The sequence below is a fragment of the Desmodus rotundus genome, chromosome 8, assembly GCF_022682495.2.
Source record: "Desmodus rotundus isolate HL8 chromosome 8, HLdesRot8A.1, whole genome shotgun sequence".
Lineage (NCBI taxonomy): Eukaryota > Metazoa > Chordata > Mammalia > Chiroptera > Phyllostomidae > Desmodus > Desmodus rotundus.
The window spans coordinates 38,837,209-38,856,015 of NC_071394.1; positions in this window are offsets into that span (position 1 = coordinate 38,837,209).

The following is an 18,807-nucleotide window of genomic DNA, read 5'->3' on the forward strand; positions in this document are numbered from 1 at the left end:
GGCTGGTCCCATTGCCAAGGATTCCATTATTCTTAACTTTTGGTTAGTGATACAGCTTTTAAAGGGGCTTGTATGGAAGCCTTGCTGCTCTCCATGTGTCTTAATGTGTTTGGGTTGTCAAAACAAGATACCACAGGCTGGATGGCTTATAATAGTAGAAATTTATTGTTTATGGTTTTGGAGGCAGAGAGTTCAAGATCAAGCTGCTGGCAAATTCATTGTCTGGTGATTTCTGGTTCATAGGCAGTACCTTCTGGCTGTGCCCTCACATGGTGGAAGGGGCAAGGAATCTCCCTGGAGCCTCTTTTATAAGGCAATAAACCCATTCATGTGGGCTGCACCCTGGGGACCTAAGCACTTTCCAAAGGCCTCCTAAACCTTTACATTGGGAATTAGGATTCAGTGAATTCTTGGGGGAACACAGCCATTCATTCTAGAGCATCTTGATTCAAAAGTTTGCTTTTTCAGACAGACCTGTTACAGTGCAAAAGGAAGCCAGCCAGAGAGCCTAGAAAAAGTGGTGTGAGCATATTAGTCTTTTAAATATGAAAGGGGGCGTCAGCCTGATGGAAGGACTTTTCCAAATTTATTCCAATAGCAATAGCTTTGTATCTCTCTTTGTGTGGAGCTGGGTCTCTGCTGCAGCATTTTAAGATCAGCATTAAAATAGGATTCCTTCCTTAAGCCTGGTTTCCTCATGGTGGAGACCATGCTGTGTTGTTTGGATTTTTAGCAAAATTTTGACCCATTCCTAGAAGAATTACACTACCCCATAAACATATTCTGCGCTTTAGGAATGAATAGGATTCTATACTACACTTGTGCATCTGAATAAGCCAGACATAAAATACATGTCTCTTTGTGAGCTTTGCTGCCTTTAGAGTGTTGTTATTTGAGGAGGGGAGCCCGGGCCCTGCAAAGAAGTAACATAACCTCCTAAGTTTAATTGAATGACATCACATTTTTGAACACCTACCACATGTGAGACTCTGTGCCAAAGGTTATAAAACGTACAGAGAAGAACAAGGTGTGAATCCTGCCCCCAAGGACCTTGTGCTCTTAAACCAGAGCCTCCCTGTTGTCAAGCAGGTCGATAACCGGGTTCAGGAATGGTGCTTACAATACAGAGGCCACCCGAGCATGCAGTAAGGGCTGAATCTGCAGGAAATTCACATACAGTCATGAAACCGACCAAAAGCTCGTCTGCTTTTTATCATCACCTTTTGCCAATGATTCTAAGCAAAGTCAGTGACAAGAGACTATGAGAAAAAACATTTATGCTTTAAATTCTAACTATTGTTGGGATTACTGTTTAGTTTAATTTAATTAGGGTATTGTACTATTCTTTGGTAAATACAGTATTCTACGTGGAAGTTATTTTAAAGAATTCTTGGTTATACAGTTGACCCCCAATACCCATGGATTTTACAATGTGTTCATTTCGGGAGAAAGTTCCTTTGGTTCAGAATTGTCCTGAAATAAAGAAAGATAGTGTGGTTGGTGTTAGGATAAAGAAAGAAAACTTATGTTTCTTTAATTCTATTATTCTATGTGACTACTTGGAGTTTTTATTAGCATTTAAATTTTAAAACAGTAAAACTGAATGCAAATGGCAAGTGCAAGATTTTTGTTGGTAAAGACAAATTTTAGCTCTGCATGAAATATTTTACTGAATTTAAATATACATTTAAAATTAAAATATATTCTTTAAAAATAGGTAATTGTCAGGGGAGGGAGGTGAGTGGAGGTGGAAGAGGGTGTAAGGTGAATAAATGGCAATAGAAAAAAAATACAAGAAAAATAAATGAAAAAATACATAAATAAAACTATTATTCTGTTAGCCAAAGGATACAATAAATTATACTAAAAATGGTCAAAAATAAAATAAAATAATAAAAATAGTTAATTGGGTTAGAACTATTTAAATTTTTTAAAAAAGTTACCTGTTGCCCTGCTTAATAATACCTATGTTGTACCTTTTGGTTTTATTACAATTTTAAAAATAGTTACTGGACAATGATTTACGTGAAACATTATTACATTGAATTGTAACCAATGCATTAAAGTTTAAATTGTTAGATATATTTAAAAACCATTGAATAAATAGTTGGGACTTTTCCCCTTTTTGTCCTATAATATTAATTTAAATTGAAAGTTTATAATGTTTTTCTGGCATAATTATAATTAAGTAGTATATTACAGTTCTTTCTATGTCTGTAACTCTTTCTGGGTTGTTATGTTTGTTTGTTTTGTGTCCTGCTTACTATGAGAATATTTTTGTCAGCTAGAGCAGTGGGGTGTTAGAAAACGGCAGGTTCTAGATATGAAATCACTCTCACTTGTGGGGACCATGCTCCCATCGGACGGCGAAGCTGGTCCTGTGGTTCAAGCTCCCAAGTGAAGTGAGGTCTGGGTTCAGGAATTCACTATTACTACCCACCTAGCAGTGGAATCTGGAGTGCTCGATTTTCTCATCTGAAATACTAGAGAGACTTCCAAGTTGCTTTCCAGCTCTGAAATTTTGTGATTCAGACTGATTGTTGTTCTCATACATGCACACGCCTCCCTACAGTGTTGGGGTAGGGGGAGTTTTGCAACTCAATATTTATTTTAAGAAAATTCTGTCACTGCTTTTCAAATTCACCTGCTATAGGAGTGCCCGCAGGTCAAGTGTTAAAATATTTATCCTTGTTCCATTAGATCCCACTCTCCCCAAGTGACCACAAACTGGTGCTTATAAAATAGAGCTGCTCTTGCCTCCTAACTGCAGAGGGGCTTGAAAACACCCAGCCTGGGTGAACTGAGCTTAGGTGCACATACCTTGCTCCTCTTATTAACTCATACCATCTTTCTTTGAAATGTGCTTTGTGGCATGTTGGAACAAATGACTCTAAGGCTGAGCCTAAAAGTTCTCTAAGTTGCTCTGTTGGGTTCCTGACAGACTACAGAACTTATTGAGGCTGTAATGAAAGGCAGGCTGTGATCGCTGTCATGTCAAGATGCTGCAGTTGAGAAAGTAGACATGATTTCATGGCTAATGATTCACTCGCTAATATCAGTTGTGGGCTGCAGTGAGGATAACCAAGTTGAGCTGTCTTAGATCAAATGATTCAATTAGGCCAGCTGTCCCTATTTGTCATGGCTCAACTCGCTTTCAAATTACCTTTCCAAAGTGCATACGTGCCTTAGCATAGAAGTTAACAGCTCAACTGTTTTACAAAAAAAGGATACTTAGGCATGATTAGAAATAAGTCACCTTTTTTTTTTTTTTGTCAATGCGTACAGGCTTCTCCCCCTCCCCCAAGCCCTTGGAGATACTGTATATATTTGTTCAGCTAACCCTGCAGCATCGTGTAAGCTATTGTCAGTGTGACTTTGCCTCTAAAACCTTTTGGGGCATCTCTTGGCAAGTAATGATTAATTCTAAAAAGGAAGGCTTGTTTCAGGATCTCTAAGTTGCTGGGGGCAATAGTACCAAGGTTAAGATTTTTGAGGGACCAATTTCTACTCCCTGCATTGACAATTGGACAAGTTTAGGGTCCAAGAAGAGTTTATGTTATGTATCTGGATTCTTCTAGAGATGATGGAAAGACTCAGGGATGACAAATAAATAGATAGCCTCAATATGGCTTTTGGTCAACAAGGGGAGATATTATGAGGTAGTGATGTAACTAATCATCACTTAGATGGAGAGAGAGGGCTAAGACCCTAGTTTTTAAGTGAGATATGTGAACATTCCCAGTGCCCTGAGGGAGAAATGGCCCTCCTACCTCAGATAGCCTGGATAAAGGAATGAATCAGGAAACATTTGTTTTCCACCTCCTGTGTGAGGGTCACTGCTCAGACATGGTGGAGAAATAAAGCAAAATCCAGGGACCTGATTTCCACCCCAGAGGAGCTTGCCACTAACGACTCCGAAATCTTGTTGTGTATTTGGGGATCGTGGCTCTCAGGAAGAAAAAGACAAATTGAAGTAAGTCTAGAGTGAATAATGGAAATGGGCAAAGGAACAGAGGACTTAATTTAAAGTGAAAAAAGATAAAGAAATAAAAGGAATCATTCCTTTGAATGTAATGGCAAAAGATGGAATCCAACTGTTAAAAATTTAAAAGTATTATCATGAAGAGGGCAGGTAAGTGATTCACTGCCATGTAAAGGGATGAGAAGTAGGAGCAATGAGTTAAATGACATGAAGTTCTTGAAACTAATGTGTTTTGAAATGTACTCCAAAGGGAAGTGAGGAGTACAATTTGGGAGGAGAACATTCGTGGGAGGTTTGCTGAATGAATCGCATTCCTTCCGTTCTTTCTTTTTTATTGCATCTGAAATGAGATTCATCTTATTATACAAGTCAAGGTACAAACAGAATGAAAGCAGCCCCCTATGCTGTGACCATCATAGATTTTGCTTTTCAGGCTCCTGCTTTCCATTGACTCCCATTTCAGGGAGCAGCAGGACCCTTGCAGCTCTGCTTCAACCCCTCCTGACTGTCACAGGCTCTGAGAATAAAGAAAGCATATGCTCAAGTGTTTTCTTTGCCAGAGGAAACATGCATTTCTTAGGCAAAGGAGAAAATAAAAAGAGTTATCTAGAGTAGGGTTCTTTTGGAGATACTGGATATATTTGCTCAGCTAACCCTGCAGCATCCCATCAGCTATTGCCAGTGTGGCTTTGCCTCTAAAGCCTTTTAACATGGTTACTTAAGGTATTGCTTATGCTTATTTTTTGATTGGTGTTTAACATCGAGATACTCCTGAATAAAAGAAAGATCATAGACTGGCAGCTTCAAAACCCAGGTGCAGTGTGGGAACCTTACCAAGGCTGAGCAGTGTGGTTGCTTCAAGTTCATCCAGAATCCAGCCTGGCTCTAGCGTCCAGGTGTGTCTCTCTTCAGTAGCAGCAGGCACTGTGGTTCCGTTCTGGAACTTACCATCCTGTAGTCGCAGCTTCTCCTTGCCTGCTTTTTTGGCTTCTGCTTCACCAAGATCCTGCTCAGCGTGTTCAGTCTATGTCTTATACTCAAACTGCCCCCAAAGAGCCTGAATTGGTCCAGCCAATTGTCTCTACCAGGCAGATATATCACAACAAACAACTTCCTGGCTGTTGGGCTGCCAGGAGATGGAAGCCCAGGAGCTCCCTGGGCCCTCCCTGCTCAGTTTTTGTCAAAGGGCAGGGTCTTGTGACACCAGCACCAGCAAATCAAGCTGTGGGGCAAGAACTCCTGGGAAAAGGCTCTGGGTTGAATTGTGTCCCCAATTCATATAGTGGGACCCTAACTTCCAGTACTTTAGAACGTGACTGTATTTGGAGATGGGATGTTTAAACAGGTAATTAAGTTAAACTGAGGTCATTAGGGTAGGCCCTTGTCTGATATGATGGGTTATATAAGGAGAGGATATCTGGATACAGACAGGCACAGAGGAAAGTCCTTGCAAAGACAAGGGGAGAAGGCAGCCATCTACAAGCCAAGGAGAGAGGCCTCAGAAGAAACCAACTCTGCTTAACACCTTAATCTCAGACTTCTAGTCTCCAGAAATTTGAGAAAATAAATTTCTGGGTGCTTAAGCCACCCAGTTTGTGGCACTTTGTTACGGCAGCCCTAGTGAACTAATAAATACAGGGTAGCAAGCCATTTGAGGCACAGCGATGCTGTGAAAAGAGCTTTGAATGGAAAGTTTAGCGATAGGGTGTTTTTTGTTATTCTCCCACTGGGTGACCTCACGTAAGTCTCTTTATGTCTTAAGTCCTCAGCTTCCCTATGTGTGAAATAAGGAGGTTGGGATTCTAGGAGCTGACATCTGTGACCTGCAGGGCTTCTAATTGACCCCGTTTGAGGTCTCCTCTGTCCTGCTGCTTCTGGAAGTTCATTGTGAAATGTGAGCGCAAGGGTTCTGGGGCAGACAGGACTTTGAGGCATCATTCATTGCTCACTCACCACCGTCTCGTAACCAGTCTCCTTTCCACAGCAACTTTCCTACTTAGGTCTCTGTTCCCCAAAAACTAGGGGAATACCTGCCTGGAGACATAATTAGCCTAATTCCCCCACTGGTAGGAGACTGACCGCAGGCAGGTGATGCTGTGCTGGTGCTTCATATCGAATTCTAAAATAACATTTGGCCATGGGCTCTGGCCTCTTAAACGGGACACAGCCAGGTGACCTTTGATTTTCTTCCTCCTCCCTTGTCCTCCTTTTCCTTCCTCATGCAGGCTGGAGGTTCTGCTTCCTGTGTCCAGCTTTGTATTCCCTGACCTGACAACAGCACAGAGCCAGTTTTGCATGGTTAAAGAGGGCTTCCTGACCTCATTGCTGAGTACAGGGGCACATGGGAACCTGTTCACCTCCAGGGGACCGAATTACATTTTTTTGTGGTCTAGTGATGAGGACAGGTAAAATGCCAAGGTAGAAGAACTGATGAGAAAGATTTGGAACTGAAATGGAGAGATTTTCATCTTTGTGCTGGGCTTTTTCCCGTTGTTTCCTGTCCCTACCACACTGGTACCTGGAGGTCCTGGGTACGAGGGCTGAAACCCAGTCCCATTCACTTGAAGTTGTCATTAAATTGTCATTGCTGCTGCTGCTGCTTTGCGGAGAGCAGGAGGAAGGAAGTTCACTTACTATGTCTTATGGATTGAATTGTGCCAACCCCCTGATTCACATTTGAAGGTCTAATTCCCAGTACCTCAATTGTGACCTTATTTGAAAACAGGGTCATTGTAGATGTGATTAGTTAAAATGAGGTCATGTTGGAGTAGGAAAGGCCCTGATCCAGTATGATTGATTGACGTCCTTATGAGAAGAATGTCATATGAAGAAAGAAAGACACAGATGACAATGACGTGGAGACACAAGGAGTACACCATTTACAAGATGTGTCAAAGGTGGCTAGCAAACCAGGAGAAGCTGGGGGAGAGAACACATTTTTTTCTTACTGCCCTCAGAAGGAACCAATCCTGCCGCCATCTTGATATGGCTTTCTAGCCTCCAGAACTGTGAGACCACACATTTCTGCATTTTAAGCCACCAGATGTGTGGCACTTGGTTACAGCAACCCTAGCAAACTAATATAGATGGATTTCTTGGAACATGCTCTCCCCAAAACTTGTCATAGGCTTATATGTCTTTATGTCATGCAATTGTCTTTACATCCCAACCCTAAAAATCAGTTTCTTGAGGAGTGCATACACAAGTGTGCCACTAAGTTGACTGGCCCTAACTACCTGGGTGAGACCCAGTCCCTGCTGCTCCACAGCTGTCTCCAGTCCTGAGCCATCTTGTGTATGTTATGTTTCCCTTTCAGTCCCTGTTACCCTCTGGAGATCCACCATATCTGATCCATTTTACGCCCTGAGCGTGCAGGTGCTGGTGCAAGTCAAGTCCTATTGTGCAGTTTCTCATCTTTTAGAGCTCATCAGAGACTTCAACTCCTCTGGAAAGCCTCTCCTGAATTCCTGTCCCCACAGGTCTGGGCTAAGTGTCCCTCCTACATGCTCTCATGGAACCTGAAACTTTTCCTCTCATAGCACGTTTCACACTGCCCCTTGTTTGCTCATCCACTTTCTTCTGCTCTTAGAGTTTTAAGTTCAGGAACTGTGTTTTGATCACTTTTGTGTCTCCAGAGCTGAGGAGAGTGTCTGCTAGTCTTCCCTCGATGAGTATTTGTTGAATGAATGAACAGGTGAGTGAAGATGTTGTGTGCTGCTCTCAACCCCAGAGCTGCACCAATTTTGGGCGAGAATGTGGCTTATTAAGAAATGCTACTTTTTGGTGCCTGAAGAACTCAAAACAGCTTTGATTCAAAATGTTGGCAAAATAGACTGCCTCCACTATTTTGACTTTTTCAGAAATGAATTGATGAGGTAATACATTTTGAAGCAATGCCACATGCTGTGCTTTTGAAACTGAAGTACAACAGCAAGGTTGTGCTTCTGGCTTCCGTCCTTGTCAGCGTTAGAAGGAGGGTACTTCCTGGTCTCAAACTATTACTGTAGATCTGAGAAGTAGCCTTTTCCTTTGGAGGCTGGTTACTCTTCCTTCATAGGTGGAAGAAGAAAATTGGCACATGGAAATATATAATCTGCTATAAGGAAGCAGCCAGCCAGACCATGCTTGGCTATCATAACACTCCTTCAATATTTATGAATATTTGAAAAGTGATCTAAGTACTTGATTGTAAAGCTCAAGTATAAATTCTCTGGGGTTCTAGATCACCTAAGCTGCAGCCCACACTTGGAGAGATGCCCAGTTGAAAGAAATAATCTTAACTTCTGAGTGCAAGGATTAATATTTTATTTATGCAACTCCGTAAAGCAAATTCAGCCACCTAGTAAACATGTAGCGTGATGTAGTCCAGGCCGGGACTGGCTTTTTACTGATATAGTCTTGCATTGTTAGTGAGTTTGTTTCTCACCCTTACATATTTAATTACATACATAAATAAAAAAATCTTTCCCTAGGTAAGGCAAGGAGAGCAATGTGTGGGACTTGCACCCCCATTTCACCCTCCTACGTCTACGGAGCCTTCACTAATGGACGACAGCATTCTCTCTGCCTCATTTGAGGGCAGCCTCAGAGTTCTGCGCGTGGCAGTTTAGGTAGTAGCCCCATCCCTGAGCTCAGGTGTGTGGCGTTGATATACCTCATTAAATTAAAATAAATGTATAAGTAAATAAAATAAATGTTTATTTGAAACTCGTCATTTAAAATAGGTCACCAAACTTCTTCTATAGAGAGCCAGCTAGTACGTATTTTAGGCTTTGTGGGCCACATGTGGTTTCTGTTGCATAGTCTTGTCTTTCTGATGTTTTAAAACAATTATTTAAAACTGTAAAACCGTTCTTTGCTCATGGGCCAAACAAAATGAACTACTGTTTATATTTGGTCCACTGGCCAGAATTTGCTGACCCTGAAGGAAAACATCATGTTTTTAAAGTATGTAAAGATAATGATAGTATTTACCATGGAAACCTTTGGTGGATGGGAAAAAAATCTATAAAGGGCATTGGGCACCTGTTTCATGTGTGTGATTACATAAAATTATGAGATTCTAACATGTGTAATTCATGTTACATTAGATACTCAAAATATGATGCTTGTGTATCTAGGCTATGACTCATGTGTTGTTACTAGGTTATATACTTTGCAGCTTAGGGAATACCTAATCATCCCCAAATCTGATTGCTTGGGTGTAACTTACAGTCTTTCTTCTGAAACTGTAAATAGACTTCCTGCCTGGGGTCTGGGTAGAGACATCTGTGAATATCTGTTGACATCAAGAATCATCTTACAGTAGGTGGAGGAATAAGTTGTTGTGGAGAAGTGAGCCACCTGAATATGAATATGAGATTTGGCTTTGAGGTATAATAAGGCTTCAGGACATTGTGTTTGCCTCAGGACACACATACATGGCTGCATCCTTCACACAGCCGCTCACTTTTATCTCCTAGTGGCCGTGAGACTTCAGAAACTCACTGCACCTGGCCGTGGCGTCACTGATCTGATAGCGCTTTTCTTTCTTTCCTGAAGGAAACTTTGGCTCTCCTCTTTCACTTTATAGAAACTGGTGATTCCAAACTCAGTGCTGTGTTTTCTACATATATCTTTACTTTTGCCCCCAGAATTAAGCTACTCTTGTGGATAACTATTTATGACCTAGAGGGAAGAAAAATCTATTGGTGAAAAAATGTGTAAACAGGATTGTATTAATTTGGATGGCTCTAGAAACAAGAAAAAACCCAGAACTCCTTTTCTGGAGCATTAATACCATTAAACTAGGGCCATTCCTTAGGATAATTTTCAGGAATGCAAAATTGGCAACTTGCCCTACGTTGTCAACTTGTGAATCTTACAAACATATTGGAATATTATCGTCTGCCTTCACTGGAGCATATGCCTCGTTAGGTGTGGATAATCCAAGAAGGTACGCAAAACCTGTCTGGGCTCGTGTTTGTGGTGTTAGGGCCTCGTGGAACAAAATCCACTGAATTTCAAATAGGTCCAGTTTATTCCTCCACTTATATTACTTTTCTTCTTTGCTTCCTGGAACTCTGTAGGAACATAGAAAAGTGAAGATATAATCCAGGGGTGTAATACGATACAAACCATTTATGTTTGTCCTCCCTCTCCAGGGTAATACATCCATGTAGAAGACATTAATTACAGTACAAGGATAGGGTTTCATTGTCATCAGAAGTTCTTGACACGTGGTAAGCCCTCAGTCATTATTATAGGCTCCATGGGAAGACCAGAATTTGAGTACTAGCTCCACTCTTCACTAGCTACGCAATCTAAACTTTTTTGGGACTCATATTTTTTTTTATCTGTAAAATGCAGCAAATAATGGTACCAATTTATAGGGTGGTTATTCTGATTAAATGAGACACTATATTTGATAGAAGTTCTTTATACAATGTAGAGAGTTATATAAATGTTAATTAATTTAATTTAAACATATATTGGCAATATTCCTCCCCTCTGGCTTTTTGCCCGGCAACTCTTCCAGGCCCCAGAGATCCATGCTGGCTGCTTCTGTAAGACATCGGTGCAGATGAAGCATGTGGTGGCGGCTGAGTTCCCCACTTCCATCTGGATGTTTTTGGCATTGTGCACACATTGTTTCAGCATGCTAAAGTCACAATGTAAGCTAATATTTTTAAAAAGTCCCTACACTATATCAGTTGTGTGTAGTTGATGCACATTGTATAGGTTCTTGTCTTCTAGGCACTTACTTCCTAAGACTTCCTAACCCACCCATTCATCACAGGTGATGCTGTTGGGAGACTGGCTTGGCCTTTAGGAATGTACTTCTATTTCTTCCAATGGGGTTTGTATCCTTAAAGATCCTGATAGAAAGTCATTTGGGCAAAATCCGTATATCAGATAACTATGCTTCAGAAGTAAAAAAAGAGAGAGAGACTAGAATATCCTACAATCAAGAAATTGCCATTTAGATGATATGAAGTTTGAGGGACATCTGAAAAATCATGTAGGGTTTATAGAAATCCTAAACCAGAGAGGCTGGAGAGTAGGAACGATGGGAAGGAAGGCGTGATGGAGAGGTAATTGTGACATGGTTATGAAGGGCTGGGAGGCAGAGGCTGAGATCTCTTTTCCTAGTTCTGTAAACAATGGAAAATACCATATACTAGTCCTCTTTATCCATGGTTTTGCTTTTCTACAGTTTCAGTTGTTCGTGGTTGACCATGGTCTGAAAACATAAGATGGAAAATTCCAGAAATAAACAAGTCATAAGTTTTCAATTGAGTGCCGTGCTGAATAGCATGATAAAATCTTTTACTGTCCTGCTCTGTCTGCTCAGGGTATGAAGTATCCCTTTTCCCAGCATAATCTCACTGTAGACTCTCTCTGCCCATTAATCACTTAGTAGCTATTGCAGTATGGCAGTGCTTGTGTTCAAGTAATCCTTAGTTTACTTAATAATGGACCATTTACATAATTTTTACTATAGAATATTATAATAATTTTTCTATTGTTATTTTATTTATTTATTTATTTAATTGTTGTTTAAGGACAGTTGTATCCACTTTCCCCCACCACTCTCCCACACCCCACCCACCCTGACCTCCCACCTGTTTTATTGTTATTGTTGTTAATCCCTTACTGTACCTAATTTATGAATTTAACTTTATCGTTGGGATGTATGTAAAGGAAAAAAACATAATACAGGGTTTGGTACTATCTACAGTTTCAGGCACCCACTGAGGGCCTTGGAGCATCTAACTGGTAGATAAAGGGGGACTACTGCAGTTTTTTAATCCATGAGATGCGGTGTTTTCTTTTTGGGGGGAGTGTTTTCAAAGCTCAATTTCTATGATGTATAGAATAGATGAGGATGATGCTGTTGAAGTGGAGTAAACATTTATTTTCCACATCTTCCCCACTCATTGTCCTATCTATTAACAAGTCAAGATTTGTTTTGTGGATGTTCCAGTCTTCACTCTCAGCTCATATGACCTGATGTAGATAATAAAAATTCGTGCGTGCAGTAAGGGTTCATGCAGAACCCCTGAGGAACTTCAAGCAGGAAAGATTTAATGCATGAATTAGAGGCTTATGAAACCAATGGAGAAGTGGGGGAAGTGAGTGTCGGGGAAGTGAGTGTCAGGGAAGTTGTCACTTGTGGACAGGAAATCAGAAAGTGCCACAATCATGGACATTCTGGCAATGATCTCAGCTACTTGTGGCATCAAGTTTATTTGCAGGAAGACACTTGGAATCAAAACCGTTTGTCCACCCTCTGTCAAAACCTACACACGTGCCTGTCACTGCCCCAGAAGCAACACGGCATCTGTGTTTCCTCTGACTTCCAAATCCTTGTGTAGTTCTCTCACTCACGGAACTTAACTTGCATGCATTGCCCTGCATGCGGTGTCATTCCCAGGCCTCCAGACCTGCAAGAAGGAAGAGAACATAAAAGAGGGCAATGATGCTAAACTGGACAGACAACTTGACACCTCTGGGCAGGGTGTTGCCTTGATTTCAGTGGTAAACATGCTCATCTCTGGCTATACTGAATAATTCAGATATTAACACTAGTCCTAAACTTATGCAGTTAGAATAAGTCTCAGGGCCTTTCATGGGATACGAGAAAACAGGCTCCCTCCATTTTGTTGTACTTAAATCTGGGGGGGCAGTGGGAAGGAAACTAGAGGTGCAGGAGCCATTTTGTGTTCAAAACATTAAAACTTGCCCTTGCCTGAGAATAATGCCCAACACACAGAAGAAAAGAGAACTAAACCAAGAGATCAAATTATGACGATATCCTTTGAGCTCCTGAATTCAGCCATGCTTAAAACTAATCCGACTACCAGACTATCAATTTTATGAACCAATAAATTGCCTCTTTGTGTAAGCTATTGGGGTTAGGTTTTCTGTCACTTGTAACTGAAGACTGGTTAGAATCATGTAATAGTCTAGTTTCAGTTCTACAGATGCTTATTTTAGGATACAATAATTAATTTAAAAAATCTCATTAACTAGATTTATTCACAACTAACTACAATCCCAGAAAAAAAAATATCACTGATGCCCCCACCTGACCAGGCTTGAGTGTGTCAAAAAATCAGATCCATACGGCTAATAGCAAATGCAATTGTCTCTGTTGTCCCGGAGGATTCTGGTTCTCCTGGAAAGTGGTCCACGTGAACAACAGTGGACATGAAGTGGACTAGAACTGTATATACAAGTGTGGGGACATTAATATTGTTTTTTAAAAACAACTGATTCTAGAAAAAGGAAACCCTTTCAATCCAAACCTTTGTTACCACTTCTTCCTGTCTTTTACTCCTTAACCACCCTCAACAAAATGTCTTTAGTGGAAGCCAGGGCAGGTTAGCCATCAGGGTTTCAGAAGATGTCATGGGGAATGGCAGTCTTATCTTTCAATATGACTTACTCTTTCTCTGTCTCTTACAGAGCTCTAAGTGGAAGGATATCTTTTGTTGCTGTATATTCATGTATATATATGAATATGTGTATATATGTATATTCTTACTGTTGAAGTGTGTAGCAATGGTATTGGACACCTGATCTTGCTTGGCAGCTTTGAAAAGTGTTTACTCGCTTTGGTAGCCAATACTCACAGGAGATCTGAGCTCCAGAATGAAAAGATTCGCTAAAGCTCTATTCATAGATGACTTAACCTGGGAAGGTTGTTTCTCTATGGGCAATGTTTATCTTAATCAAAGATGAAAACATTTGGGCAAACTCTTTCATAACTATAACTCAATATTATTAAATGTCATTCCCTTGAATAGATTGAATCTAAAGGGACATTTTAATTAAGGAGCCCATGTTACACTTACTAATTAGCCCTTGCTTGCTTATCTCCTTCCATGAGCAGATTTCTTGTCAGAGTTGAAAATATCTCTATAACTCTTTTTTTCTCCATATGGCTGTTTCTAAGTCAGACTGTCCATGGATTTTGACAGGGAGAGCCGGGCATTAAAGAGGCTATTTAGAGCAATGGCCTTTCTGCTCCAGATACCTTGTATAAGAGCCTTCCTTCATTCTTCACAACTAACTGATTATTCTTTTTTTAAAAGATTTTATTTATTTACTTTAGAGAGGAGAAGGGAGGGTGAAAGAGAGAGCAACATCAATGTGTGGTTGCCTCTCAAGCACGCCCCTACTGAGGGCCTGGCCTGCAATCCAGGCACGTGCCCTGACTGGGAATCAAACCAGCGACTGTTTGGCTCATAGGCTGGCATTCAGTCCACTGGGCCACACCAGCCAGGGCTGATTATTCTTTAAACATTTGAAAATGCACTGACTGTCTTATACATGAAGTATGATGCTTTGGAGTGGTATCTTTTCTTTTTCTGGGTAATAGTACAGTCTTATCCTTTTTTTTTCCCCCAATTAATCACTAAATCCCCTTCATCTATTCATGTTAGCAGGCAGTCTATTTTCTGCCTTTCGTGGTTTTTCTTGACTCTTAATTATCCAAGAACTTCTAGACCTTTAGTCTGTTTCAAGACATGACTTGTACTTCCAAGGACAGAACTGGAAATTCTTACCAGTCTACCAGTAAGATCCAGTTCTAGATGGCTCTGAATTTTAGGCTTCTGAAAGTGATGCTGCCCAGTCTAGTCTGTCCTCATCCACTGCTTTTTAGGTTTGCATGATTAAAGTTCTCAATTTGTATTTTATATGCTGTTATCGTTCCCAAAATATATCATGCAACTGTATGGTAATTACCTTCTCCCTCATGAACATCTAGGCCTTGGCTTTGATTCTAGCTCCCCAATCTAGACTCCATATGCCATTATGGAATGTTCCTGTTTGGGACCCTTGGTTTTATTTCCTGTCAGCAAACCTCAGCTAGAAACATTTTACTCATCGAGGAAGTATCACATGATTGAACCTAAAAAAGGAAGAGATCAGAATTTTAATCTCTTCCCCCTAGAATCCCCTTAACATTTATGTAAATTTACCTGCTGCCTTGGTAGCCAGCTTTGTCTACTTAGGAGCATGAGGGTCAGTCTTTGACAATTTACAAAGAGTCAGCCCCAGTTTGTCCTCCTTCCAGGGGTATGGGTGACTTCACACTTTACATGTGTTCAACCAAGAGAGGCCATTTGTCTGTACAGGTAAATTGAAGAGGGTCATATCCAAGTTGACGTTTTGCTTTTCTGAAGGTGTGGTGTCTTCTTTCTCAGAAAATGGTAAGTTTTTCTGATCAGGCACTGAGTTAGAACATAATTTCTAAGATGGTATTTATGGGTTTTCATACAAATTGTCCAAATTGGAAAAATTTTGAGTGTGAAAGGGGACACCATTTAATAATTTCAGTGGGACAACAGGTCTACACTGAGACTATTGGAAGCAGACAGAGATGTGTGATGCTGTTTGTGGACCTGGAAATTCCTATGAGAATTAAATAAATAAACATATGCACTGAACTTGTGGCTATCCTGGAGGAAGTTTTATGTCTTAATCACCTAGGGGCTTGGCTTGAAGTATCCATGCAGGAACAGAAGATGAGGTGGGGAGCTGGAATTAAGGTATCTGCATAAAACTCAGCCCATACTATCAGTTAAATAATAGTAATGATAATAATAATAATAAAATTCAGAAGAATTAAAACCCCCAAAACTGAACTTTGTGAGGGGTTTGGGTTTACAATTATACTATTAGCATTATTTAGGAACTCTTAAGCCAAGAAATCAACATGCAATTTGGTACCAGGATGCAGCAAGCATTAAACTCTAGAAGAACATTTCCTTAACCCATATCACACTAGATTTCCATGGGTAAAGCCTTGATATAAATGAGCTCATAATCAAAATTACAAAGCATATGAAAAAATAATCCATCATGAGCAAGTCAGCAAACATACATTTATGCATACACTCACACATAAACAGAAAGGTTAGAGCCTTCGACAGTAGATGGAGGCTGTATATTTATTATAATTAAAAATGTAAAAGAAGGATCCAAAACCTAAGAAAAGAATAAGACACGAAGAGGAATAAGCAGATAAGAAATCAAACATAATTTCTAAATATGAGAATTAGCCTGTTAAAGACTGAATTGTTGGCTTATTGTTGGTTTGCAACAATGTTATGTTGGTTTGCATTTTCAGGTGGGTAGCTGTGTGCTGTGTAATGGAGACATAATTGTGAGACCCTCTGCTCACTCTCATAGGGCCTGTAGTTCTGTGGGGGAAGATTTGCATGATTCAAATCACTAGAAAATTGAAGTAACCAGTTAATCCATTGACAAGTTATTAGCTAACCAAAATGGAAGAACCAGCAAACTAAAAGATATAGCTGAACCAGAAAATGAAATGATGCAGTTACCCAGAGTATGGTTTGAAATATAAATAGATACAAATATGAAAGGAAGTTTCAAAACTATGGAGGCTAGAATTAGAAAGATCAACAGAAATTTTATAGGAGTCCTAGAAAAGGACACTAGAAGAGAGAAGGCAATATTTAAAAAGACAAAGGCAGAGAATTTTCAAGAATTGATATATAGACATGAAGTACCAGTTCAAGAAATACAACATTTTCCAAGCAAGATAAATTATGTCCACATAAATATATCACAGTAAATATGTAGAATAACCCGAAGACAAAGAGAAGATTACAAAAGTAGCCAGAGAGAAAAGACAGATTTTCTAAAAAAAAAAAAAAGTTGAACTGACAGCAGGTTTCTAATTATTAACAGTATAATGCAGAAGGAATATCATCTTCAAAATACTATCAAAAAACTGTCAACTTAGAATTTAAGTCATACCTAAAATATAAATCAAGATTGAAGGTAAAATAAAGATATTTTTAGTGAGATTAAGATCCAAAACTTAAGAAAAAACTCTACCCAAATCTCTAGCTGAGCTCTATTTAAAAAAAAAAAAAAATCCTGTAGTCAGTTTATCCCATGTGCCTCCTTTACTTTTACACAGAACACTTACCTTCTGTCAGTTTTGGTTACCAAATGTGAGGGTTTTTTTCCCAACAACAAGCAATTCTCTGATACCAGCTGGGTGGGGTGTCCTATAATTTAGCTCAATTCTGACACTGTCTGCTTGGAGATACTGTCAAATGCCACAGGTTAAGGGTTCAGTCCTACATGACTGCACCTTCCTCCACTTCAGATACCAATCACAAATCCAGGTGCTTCTGACCAGTTGGCTATAAATCAGAGGCTTCCACAACCCCCTCCTAGGTTCAATTAAATTGCTAGAGCAGCTGACATAGCTTAGGAAAACTGTTCACTTACATTTACTGGTTTATTATAAATGGATATGAAAAAGGATGCAGATGAACATCCAGGTGGAAGAGATGTAAGGGGCAAAGTATGTGGAAAGGGGTGTGGAGCTTTCATGCCCATCCTGGGCATGATACTCTCCTAGAACCACTCTGTGTCCACCAGCCTGGAAGCTCTCCGAGCCCCATACTTTTGGGATTGTGTGAGGCTTAATCACGTAGGCATCATTGATCATAAACTCCATTTTTAGCCTTCTACCTTCTCACAAGAATGAGGTGCAGGGCTGAAAATTCCAGGCATTTAATCATGGCTTTCCAGTGACCAGCCCCCACCCAGGAGCTGTCCAGGAGCTCACCCAGCATTGCCTCAATAAAAAAATAGCTGCTCCTACTGCTCTTCCCTTAGAAATTTCAGGAACCTATGTCAGGGACAGGGCCAAAGCCCAAATATTAGAACAAAAGATGCTTCTGTGCTCTTGTCACTTAGAATCTTATAAGGGTATAAGGAGCTCTGTGATAGGAACTGGGGACAGAGACCAATACATATATTCTATTATCTCATAATTGCTAAATTATTTATATAAATGAAAAATTCCCCAACATCCCGGAGAAAAGCAGGCAAAATAGATCTATCTTTGAAAGGCAAGACAGCTCGTGAACAGAGTGTGAGTTTGCTGAAAGACTTTGACAGATTGAGTTCCTTAAACAGCACAAAGCTAAGGCTGAGTGTGTATCTTCCCAAATCCTTGGCTGATCACTAAATTACTCAGGGGTAGTGGAAATGGCTAGGGGGCCAGGCTAAAAATCAGAAGTTGAAAAAAAATCCCAAACATAGACATCAGTGACTGTCTACCACAGGAGGGATAGATTTTTAGGTTAGAATCCAGGAAGTTATTTGTCAGAAGAACAAAACAGAATCCATAGTCTCTCCAATATATTAGCTACAATTTTGAGTTTTGACCAACCTTACTAGATTTCCAAAGAAATAGGAAATTGTGACCCTTACTCAAGGGGGAAGAATACAGTTAATAGAAACTTACTCTGATTGGGCCTAGATATTAGAGTTAGTAGATAAAAACTTGAAAGCAAATCATAAAAATATGAGGTCTGTCTGCAAAAAGTCTAGCCATTGTTAATATAATGAGAATGGTTCTCATGACATCGATGTAACCTGGCAGCTAAGTAGAATGGGCTGCAATGCACATGAGTGAACAATGATGACTTCACTGTACTAGTCAGTGGGGGTGGTAGATGCCGTTGAGTGAGCATGTGTACTGTGTGGCCATTGCATTCAAAATGACTGAGCAAGTAGAGCAATGTATCTGCAACAAATTTTGTGGTAAGCTTCCTCCGCAAAAAACTATTTGGATGATTCGGAAGGCCGTAGCTATGGGCATCTGGTGATTGGCAGCTTCATCACCAGTTGATCATTGCTCTATGTACAATATGTCTTGAATCTTGTATCTTCTTCAATAAATGTCTCTTTTTTCATATTACATGGCTGGATACCTTCTGGACAGGCCTTGTATATTTAAAGAAGTTATTAAAATATGTTCAAAGAGTTTAAGGAAAACATGA